Here is an 8,609-nt window from a genome sequence, read left to right as displayed (position 1 = left end):
AAAACCTTGTCGGACCCCCACCAAATACAGGCCACATCTCGAACCGTTTCATCGTTACCAACTGCCTACAAAGCATTTCATGTACCAACTTCGCTGAGAACGCGCACATGTGCACTGGTAACCTGAACAGAGACCCGAAGCATGAACACAACAACCTTTCCATCTCCGCTGAACCTTCAAGAACATCCCTCACCAGAAGCAGGAACTCCAACTATGAATAGCAGTTGTTCATGTTGCTTGGGTATCGGTCGGTTGCAAAAAGCTGAAGTGGTAGCCTCTCATTAACCAACGGCGCCGTACCTAGGACCAAGAACACATTACAGACCGGATCTAAGACAAGCAAACTTTAACAAATGCCACAGGACCTGGGTTCTCACTCACCTTCAACGACGCCTTTGCCTGATCTCTTTCTTTTTGTCGACATCGCCTACCGTTGTTCGTCGTTGCTCTCGCCGCCGACAACGAAATTTCAATAAAGAACCGTAGAAAAAAAAATGTTATGGTTTCACCTTTTTTACGGGCCCAACAAAAGAAAATTAACCAAACACAATCGCCCTTTTGAAATCCACCAATCGTGTGTGTCTCATTTCGAAATTTGAAACCGCAAACAAGAGTAACCAGAACAAATTGATGTTTTACTGAACTACCCATGCCTAGTTACACTTTATTAGGGTCATTCACGACTTTAGCCACCAAAATGTATGTTGGTAGCAATAAGTGTTCTACCATGTAATAAAAAATCAATAAGTGTCTATTATAAACTCTAAATTAAAATCTAACTAATGTTTAGTTTACTTTTTAGCTCTTAACTTTTCAACACACTATTCTCTTTCTCTATCTCTTTCTTTATATTTTCTTCTCTTTTTGCCGAAATTCAGTCCATCGATAAAAGACGACGGAGGAGAAGAAGTTGAGCGTTAGATTCATCAATTGCGTTGACGGAGAGTAAAGGATCTTGTTGATGTAGAGGTGTTATGTGACGGCGGCTCCGACAATTTTGGCGGTTGCTCTGTGGCCGGAGATGGTGATAACGATTATTCCTCTATAAACTTCTTCAGCCGTTCACAGGCCTTTAGAGCCTTTGTGTGTGGGTTTTTAGGCATCAGATCTTGTATAATTAGACAAAAAGACATGTGCTTTCCATCTATGGTGTATCCTCCACCGTTTTCCATCGTCTCCACAACCATTATCCGCCGTCTCTGTCACCGCACCGTGTCTCCACCAACATTCTCTAGCATCTCTGCCACAATTTTAACTTGGTCCAGAGTCGGAACTCAAATCGTACCCGTCACAACGTAGAAATGGTTAGATTATGATATTTACAATTTTGGTCTAGATAAAGATATTTATTATAATTTCTTCTGCAAAACTCTCACTGGCCATCCGAGGAAAGATGTAGAGCTGATGCACGATAATCTTTTCCTCATCCTTTACAAGACCTGTAAGAACAATCTCTTTTAACATTTTCAAGTCTGCTTATTTTCTTCATCTGGATTTATCTTGTTTAATTGTTTGGTAAAATTTTAGATTATTTTTATCTTGGCTGTATTTGTTTCCCTTCTTTGGATTTTCTTTCTATCTCAACCTATTGGAATTTCATTGCGAGTGTCGCATGTTTTTAACAAAAACAGAGTTTGTTTCTTGTTTATGCAGAAAATGAGAATTTATGCCTCTACGAATTTCCAACTGAGACATGTGAGGTTAATCTTTTATGTTGAAGTTCCTTTTGGCGAACATAAAAGATGTCCAAAGCTTCCGTTATTCTGTGAGAGAGTAGTTAGTAGGGAGCGTGACTATTGTTGCAGAGAGACAAGTGAGTAGTTAATTTGGGCTATTGTACATCGTTTACAGTGTACATGTGGACACTTACATGCGGATACCAACAAAAAATTCATGTACACTGATGAACTTATGGTCGTATGTACATATCAATAATTTTTTGTTTGTAAACTTGGTGTCGTTTTTTCTCATAATTGAGTTGATCCCTTGTTTGAATCAAAATTGTGATTTTTTAACTACTAAATAGATTCCCCAAGGATCTAGCCTCTTTGAAGAAAGCTCAGGTTTTATTTACCACAATTTTGCGGCCGGTCCCAAAAGGTAAAGGCGGCATTGCTGGTATTTAATTTTACCTTTTGGGACCGGCCATGACACCTACATTTCTTTCTCTGTTATTTAATTTCGATAAACAATTATGTGGCAGTGATGAGCAATTCGAGAGTTATGCACCACTCTGATTTAGATCTGTAAATGGATCTTTGTGCTGAGTATTTCTCTACCATATTTTAAACTGAGCCATCTATAATTGATGTTACATTAATATGGAACTTTGCCTAGTTTGCCATCTAAATAGCTGATGAAGGCTTCTTGAAATGATTAGACCTCAATGTGGTATTGTACAAGCGGGATTTCTAAAACTATTAAACCAAATTGATTGAGAAGGCAGTGACCACTCGGAAATATTCAAGCTCAACAGACCGGAACTAGGCGTTTCTTCATTTAACTTGGAGATTCGTTTATGTGTCGATAATCCCGCTGAACTGAGCCTTCCCTTTCATCTTTTTAAAAGTTACTTTTGACATTGGTATAAGAACATGTTTTAGCATTATGTCCTATCGGGTTACAATTCTACATGTGTTTTTTTTTTTGGAACACCAATTTTACATGTGTGTTCTTTGTTTGTTTGAGCTTTTTTATACGGTCATGCAAATGTTAAAGTTTAGTAGATTAGAAAGTAACCCATTGAAATACATAATCTGATTTTAAATATATTACCTCCAAAAACTTCTCTACACTACGAGTTAGAGAGGCTTTCATCAAGTCAGGATCATGTTTTCTTGACGCAAACCAGAATATCATCATTAATTGGATTGATCTGAAAGGCGAACAATTGGCAACCTTCTCGCATATGGCAAAGCTCTTTAATTTTATGGATTTAGTTATGTTACTGGTGGTGGTGTTATTATTGTTATATCTATCACCTCCAAAATGAGTTCGTGCCCACTTATATACATCAACACATTCCAAATATGCATGCAAAGTTGGATTTAACTCTTGGTTTTCTTGGAGGTTACTTGAAAGTTAGCTAACCTAAAAAGTGTTGTACCGTAACAAGATGTTTTATTAAGTGGTAGGTGCAAATTCTCCTGCTTGCCAATGGATAGACCACTGCTGTAGCTTTCCCTATTGACTTGTGCCTGTCAGAAATTAATACCAATCCTTTATCATCGGGTATCACACCGCTGAGTTGGCAGAAAAACCATGTCCATGATTCATCATTTTTTGTGTCAATCACAACAAATGAAATTAGAAATATTTGGAAATTAACATCATGTGATGTTGCAATAAGAAGCATTTCTTTGTATTTTGTTTGCAAGAAAATACCATCTACCACCACAACTTTCTGAAGCCAATAATGCTAGCGTTAAAAACAAGGAATAAGTACTGAAATCTATTGTCTGCATCAACTTCCAGTCCAGTTAAAGTTCCAGGATTTGTCATTCTAATCATGTCTAGGTAAGTAGGTGATTCCTCGTATCCACTCTCTGAAAAACCCATTACGATATCTCTAGCAATTATAAGTGTATGATGAGCTTTCTAGTAATCCATCGACGATATACAATAGACACCAACCCATTTAAAAGGAAGTAAGGTCAGAAAAGACAGTAAATTTGTTGCAAAAATGTAGTCAATTAACTTTTATTCTGAAGCTCATGTTCATAGCACTAACAACATGATGCGGCAAAATAGTTGGATCAACCCCACCAATATAGTCTTTGTACAAGAGTCCAAGAATTTCAGGAGTAGCATGTCGGAAACGAGATGAACGTTCTATTACAGAGCAGGAATGTTCGTCATATACTCATATCGTACACTTCGAATATTCACCTATTATTGTGGTTCTAAGCTTCCACGTACATCCTTTTATCCATCATTTTACAAAAACGTTTATGCATAGATTTTTCCACATCAAAATAGAAATGTTGGACAACTGAAAAAAACTTTGGACGTGTTTCCAATGCATCTTTTGAATCAAAACTTTGTCCCACGTCAAATTTGAAGGAGCTCAAGTCAAACTTATTCTGTGGAGAATCTCTTTCTTGTGTCTTTATGATACAGGCTGGAAATCAGGGTTGGCAAGATGGATGATGGAAGCTTGATGGATCGACCAAATATATGATCGGGAGGGCGATATGAATGGAATCCGAGATGTAAACTTGAAACAAATGCAAATGCAATGAGATGCGGTTTATACTAATAACAAAATAAGATAAAAAAAACAAAGGATAGGATGGAATCAGGCTGCTGGACGTGTGTCTCTCTCAGCCTGATCAGAAGATGATCGAAGTGGATTGAGATGGTGCTTTGCTTGCTAGATGTGTATCACTCTCAAGCTTGGCAATTGGGTGGTACGGACAAAAAGGATTGATAGACACCACAAAGATCTATGGAAAGAATCTTTGATAAGTCTGGTTTCTCTAGAGCTGTTTCTCACAACACTCTAAAGACTTAGAACAATAGTTTTAAGAAAACTAGAAAAATGAATATTTCATAATACTTTCAAGATGGGTGATTTACATTGAAGCAAAGACTAGAGCTTTATAGGCTCAACAAAGACAGACTCTAACAGTCATAAAATGATAAAAGGAAACAAAATAACTCGAACTTAAAGTCTTGGAAGCAAAGGCTTTGATGGCTCCATGGAATATAGCCGTTAGGCTTGAATTGCTTTCTTCCAAAAGAGAAACTTGTGAAGACTTGAATCTTGATAGCTTCTGTACGTGTTCATGATCTTCAAGCTTTCCTGAAATACTGTAGAAACTCCTCAAAAGCATTTAGTGTAAATGTTGCCATATATGGAATGTTGATATAGAGAGAGATTCGCCTGATCTCCTGGGTGCTGTTGAAGCTAAGGACTTCTTGGATGTCTTCTGGATGGTTTATATGATGTCCTGGCTTACATAGATAAGTTTGGGTCGAACCAAACTGAAGGAGTAGAAGACATTCCTTAAATAATATCGGTTTGGCCAATGTAAGCAAACCGGGCCTCTCTTCTGGTCTGATTGGGATCCGCCTGATCCAATGTGGTCAGGTACATATTGGGGCTCCTAAACAAGCTGGTAATGACTCGAAAACGGTGTAGCTTTGATGGCTGGGTCGTTGATGAGTTATGGCTCCAAGTGTGAATGCATCCCAATAAGGAAAATTGTGGTTAATGAGGATCCCCCTGATCCTATGGTTTCTGGTGCATGAAACGGACTTGTCTGACTCTTCTGAATCACTAGATGGACTTCCTGAATGTATAGATTGATCTCTTGGTCGCCAATATCTGGTTTGAAGCTGATTGAACCGGTTAGCTTCCAATTCAAGCAAGTGTAGAACTGGTTTGGCCGGTTTTGGAGATTGGATCATAATTCTCCTGATATTTGGCTTTCTGGAAAGTTGAGAGATCCATCTTGAATCCTATGATCGTCTTTGGTTCAGGCCACTTCTTCTTTGGGCTTAAATCTTCTTCAAAAGTATGGTACTCGCAGATGGACGGGCTGGGGAACCTTAGGTTTGTAAAATTCATAACTTCTTCCTCCGTGAAGCTTTTCTTGTAATTCCAAGCCTCATTGATTCCTGATGAGTTAGCCTTCTTGTATAATTGAATTCATAGAAAAATATCTTCTGTTTGTTGAGATATTCTCCTTGGACTGAACCTTTGTCACTGGTATCTCCAAAGTGGCCAGTTTGGATGGTTTGGTGAGACTCTGGTTGAGATGCTGATTTGATGACCGCATCACTTTAAGACTGTGGCATAACTCATCCTTGCAGAAGATGCATGAACCTCTTCTACTTGGTCTGGTGGAAGCTCGTATGACGTAAAGTTTTCCTCATCAGACACTGCTCATCGTCGCATGCAGTAATCAAATCGATTACCTTCTTCATCTGCACATAATGGGTCATTTTCTTGCACTTTTTCTTTTGGATATTCGTTAGCTTCCTCCACATCATTTTTCTTCACTTTAAACTGTATACATAGTCTACCGTTTTCGACTTTGTGAAGAAAAAAAATCCATGAAACTGTGTACTGTTGCTTACTTTCACAGGAGGTGTATCGAAGTTTTGCTTCAAGAGAGTGCATTTTGGCAAAAGATACGTCAGTTCCAACTTGTGTTCTGAAAAATCAACTTCGTAATCCTCAAATATGATTTCCACAAAATCGTCATATCTACGTCCTCATTCACAGCAAATAATTTGCTACTTTGATCATTGTTCACTTCAAATAACCACTTCATTCTTTCAACTTTCCACTTTCCACGTACGAGAATGATGTGATCCATTTTTGTTTAATAAATGAAGATAGTAACAAGGGATTAAATTACTATGAAAGAGGACAATTTGATAATGAATAAAAGTGGGATGAAAGAGACGACAGTTACAAACTTTGTATAACTTAATTCTAGTTTTAATTACACTAGAAATCAACCAGATTCAAAATTAAAGTAAACCGGATTAAATCCAAGTCGATTTAGTTTTGGTTTACTCAAACCCATAATTTTGTCTAAAAATCTGCTACTTCGTAAATACAAAAGTTTGTCACAAATTTAAATCGGATACTAAAATCTGCCATGGAAAATAAGTCTAACACAAAAACTATCAGTTATGAAAAATTGGCTACTTCATTCGCCAAACATATCTATAAAAATTTGTTTCAAATAAAATTGGATTAAGCTTGTGGTATTAAAATCAGACAATCAACTCTGTCACAGATACAAATCTGCCATTTTTATGAAAGTCGTCAACATACTTTTGACAGACTTTATATCCGAATCAACTCACAGCAAATTCCTTACTTATAAATTGTTGGCCAAAAGAACGGAGGATACGATTTTGTAACATCCTAAAATTCAGCAAGCTCAATTTCCTTTTATTTAAAAGGAAAGTTAGGAGTGAATATTCGGGTATCCGTTCGGGTTCAATTCAGATCTATTCGTATTTTAGATTTTTGGGTTAGAGATTTAAGCCTCACTCAAATAGTAATAAATTTTAATGCGGTTTCAGTTTGGATTTTTGCGGTTTGGTTTGGGTTCGGATACCCACTTAGATTATGTAAAGAAAATTGAACACCCAAATATACCTTAAAGCTAGGCTCCCCAAAATCTAAAAATAAAAAATAATATACAATATATAAATTTGAATAATGCATGACCAAAAATTTTAAAATTAATATATAAATTGGGTTGATTGGAATATTTTGATGAGTGTTTCAAAAAAAAAAGGAATATTTGGATGAAGAACTAGGGGTGGGCATTCGGGTACCCATTCGGGTTTGGTTCGGGTCTATTCGGGTTTCGGGTTTTCGGGGTCAAATATTTCAGCTCCATTCGGATATTTCTAAGTTTCGGTTCGGATCTTTGCGGGTTCGGTTCGGGTTCGGATAACTCACTAAAATTATTTTAAAATTATAAAATTCATTGTATACTTTAATTTTCTCAAAATCTATAAACAAAATATCATATTACATAAAAATTTGAATAACATATGTCAAAATACTTAAACTTAACATATAATTTGATTTGGTTTGAATATTTGGATTAATAATCAATAGATATTTCAAATATTTTTGGTGTTTTGAGTATATTTTAGCTATTTTATACATTTACTTTTGACTATTTGTATATATTTTCAAGTATTTTGGACAATTTAAAAATCTATATATATAAAAAATGTTTGTCTCCCTCCTGTTGCGCCACGTCATAAAGTCGTTGATTGTAAGTGCGACACCTGTCTTCTTTGCCTAAAACTCATTGTTTCATTAACTTTTGATGTGGGCTGCTACGTTTCATAATTGTTTACGGTTTAGTGGGCTTTTTGTTCACACCGTGATATAGCCCAAATACAGAGAGATAGACACTATAATGAAAACATATGTAAAGACTGAAACTTTGGAAACGAGAAGGAAAAGAAGGAGCGTACCGTGAGTTTCTGGATGCTACTGACTTCGCCTTGGTTGGAGGCGATATCAACGGTGACGGTTCATTTCGCTGCCACCTCCGGTAACTCAATAACATTCAAGAGTTTAAAATTATTGGCAATGAGTTTTGCAGAGTATGAAGAGACAGAGGGAAGAGAGGATGATGAGCAACAACACTGAAGAGGTTAAAAAAAAATCGAGCCAATTAATAAAAATATTCCACAGTTTAAACGGTGGCGAGTAAATCAGATCGGTTTCTCAATTCCACTATGACTCGATCAAGAGAGAAATATAGTTTTTTTTGTCCAAAGAAATATAGATATTATCAAAGCAAAGATTGCTCCGAACGAATCATAAGAAGATAAGGGAAGCAATCAAAGGTTTTTATTTCAATTTTTTATTAGTTATTGGGAATTAACATGATTGGAAGTGCCATACACGCGCAGAGACATGCGTGTTGGTGAGATATGAGATACAGATTTTAAACTTAAAAGGGAAATAGACAGGAAGCAATGCGTTCAATTCTCATTGGGTCTTTTCTTTTGAGCCTTTTGTTTACTTCGGTTTAGTTTAGATTCGATTCAGCTTAAATGCATGCACGATTTTAAGGTACACAAGTTTCATTCAATAAATAAATCAACGGAAAATT

At 36.5% G+C, this 8,609-nt stretch overlaps 1 long non-coding RNA gene across 1 annotated transcript; it reads left to right on the top strand.

The window, feature by feature from the left end:
* Positions 1-798: 798 nt before the first annotated feature.
* On the top strand, positions 799-1,950 carry LOC106295929. Its single transcript, XR_001261073.1, has 2 exons — positions 799-1,441; positions 1,654-1,950. It is a non-coding gene; the product is annotated as an uncharacterized LOC106295929 (long non-coding RNA).
* The last annotated feature ends 6,659 nt before the right edge of the window (positions 1,951-8,609 follow it).

This window comes from Brassica oleracea, chromosome C1 (assembly GCF_000695525.1).
Source record: "Brassica oleracea var. oleracea cultivar TO1000 chromosome C1, BOL, whole genome shotgun sequence".
NCBI classification, from domain to species: Eukaryota; Viridiplantae; Streptophyta; class Magnoliopsida; order Brassicales; family Brassicaceae; genus Brassica; species Brassica oleracea.
This window is presented reverse-complemented; position numbering and strand designations above follow the sequence as displayed.